This window comes from Rutidosis leptorrhynchoides, chromosome 2, assembly GCF_046630445.1.
Source record: "Rutidosis leptorrhynchoides isolate AG116_Rl617_1_P2 chromosome 2, CSIRO_AGI_Rlap_v1, whole genome shotgun sequence".
Classification (NCBI taxonomy): domain Eukaryota; kingdom Viridiplantae; phylum Streptophyta; class Magnoliopsida; order Asterales; family Asteraceae; genus Rutidosis; species Rutidosis leptorrhynchoides.
The window spans coordinates 405,902,448-405,904,604 of NC_092334.1; the positions used below are offsets into that span (position 1 = coordinate 405,902,448).

General features: G+C 37.5%; 1 non-coding gene across 1 annotated transcript; it reads left to right on the forward strand.

Moving 5' to 3' along the window:
* The first annotated feature begins 1,785 nt into the window (after positions 1-1,785).
* Positions 1,786-1,892, forward strand: LOC139894734 (small nucleolar RNA R71). The gene has a single exon (XR_011775219.1). It is a non-coding gene; the product is annotated as a small nucleolar RNA R71 (small nucleolar RNA).
* Positions 1,893-2,157: the final 265 nt, after the last annotated feature.

Here is a 2,157-nt window from a genome sequence, read left to right on the forward strand (position 1 = left end):
GCTATTTATAGCAACTGTGGTTTCAAACTAATTATGTCGCAAGTTATTTCATTCATACTTTATAACTTTGTAAACTTAAACTTATTGTCGATCCGTTTGTTAAACTAAACTTTGTACCTTTCAAATGAACGCGACATAATTTTGGTCAAACGAGTCTCATATAGGGACTACGACCACGTAACGGGACCTAAGTTAACGACGCCGTCAATAACGGTTTTGGTCGGGTCGTTACATAGTTGGGCATATTCTCAAGCACCTCCGTCAAGGGGAGTTTAACAAAAAAAAATTCGTTGTCGGATGAAGTTGACTTACAATCCACATCATTTAGATGTGTAGGATGTAGTGATTGAAGATGTGAGATCGGTGTCTCATTTTTCTCCTTAGTTGATGTGGTAGAAACCTCGACCTCGTCCTTTTGCGCCTTTATATTCAATAAAGTTTTGACCTTTTGCTCTTTATCAACCTTTCCCAATTGAATTTGCTCAAAATAACCCTTTAACTCCTTGCATGTTGACTCGGTAGTCTCCATGGACATTACACTTTTAACTTGGTAGGGAATGAATGTTGCATCGTCCAAATCTTCCGAAAACTTGAATACCCCATAGTCGATAGTATCAATTTCTAACGCTTCATCAAAATCAAACTTGTCTCCTTCAATGTCGAACTTGAAAGCTTGAGGATATTCAGATTGATCTTCTTCGGTTGAATCAATCGAGTTCACTTGAGCATAAGTATTGGTGGGATTTGATGAACTCGCTTGATTTTGGATTGGATTGGTAGTGTTGCTCTCGATAGGAATAACTCTCGTGTTATTTTGGTGGTTTTATTGGTTGTTTCGGTTGTTGTTGTAATTATTCGGGTTGACTTGAGTGTTTGAAGGTAAAGTTCCTTTCGGTCTTTTGGCAACTTGATTTGAAATTCTTCCAACAGTACTCTCAAGGTTTTGGAATGAAGCTTGTTGGTTTCGAAGTTGTTGCTTCAAGAGCTCATTCTCTTTCATTAGAAAAGCTTCGGTTGATTCTACCTTCTTAATGTAGTTTTGCATGATTTCTTCCAAGCTCTTTGAAGGTTGGGATTGTTGATTGTTTTGTTGAGGTTGTTGATTGTAACCTTGGTTATTTTGTGATTAACTATAACCTTTGGTTGTTTTGATAATTTGAATTTGCTTGATTGTTGCAAGGTGGTTGGTTTTGGTATTAAAAGTTGTTGTTTCAGTTTTGGTTATAGTTGTTGTAACCTTGATTTCGATTTTGGTTTGTGAATCCGGGTGGTGTATTGGTTTGGTTGGTGAATGATACTTGTTTTTGATTAGGATTGTAGTATCTTTAGTTAGATGTTCCTCCCCGTTGGTAGTTTTGATTACTCACGTAGTTCACATGAGCATCCGAATTCATGGGAATATCATCAAGATCAACATGATTGCATTGAGTAATTTGAGGACAATTCTTTGTGAGATGTGGACCCTCGCATCGTTGACAACCTACTTACATTGCAACTAGCGTTTGTTGAATCTTCTTCAATTCTTTCCCAAATGTTTGAAATTGATTGTTCAAGCTTGCAAGTGTCACTTGCCCATTATCACTCTCTATTTGTGCTACATTCGTCCTTGCTAAATCTCGCGGTGAAGGTGCCTATTCATATGTGTTGACCGAGATATCTTCTAACATAATTTCGGCCGCATTTGGTGATTTGTACATAAATACCCCACCGGATGAAGAATCAAGATATCGCTTCGTTAACATATTACAACCTCGATAGAATGTGTTGATATACTCCTTCTTCGTCAAAACATGCGGTGGGCAAGCTCTTAGTAGCTTCTTGAAACGTACCCATGCATCATATAAACTCTCATCACCCCGTTGTGTGAACCCATTAATCTCCATTCTAAGCCGCTCTACTTTTGACGGTGAAAAGAAATGATTGATAAACTCGTTTGTTAATTCTTGAAAAGACCTTATGGAATCGGATGGTAAACTTCGCATCCAAGATTTTGCGTCTCCTTGAAGCATGAAGGGGAATGCCCTTAGCTTAAAAGTGTCATCGGTGATGTTTTTGGTTTTGTAAATATCACAAAGATCATTAAAGTGTTGAATATGTTCGACAAATTTTCATCTATCAACCCATGAAAGTATGTATCATTGATCAACGTGAAAAAGT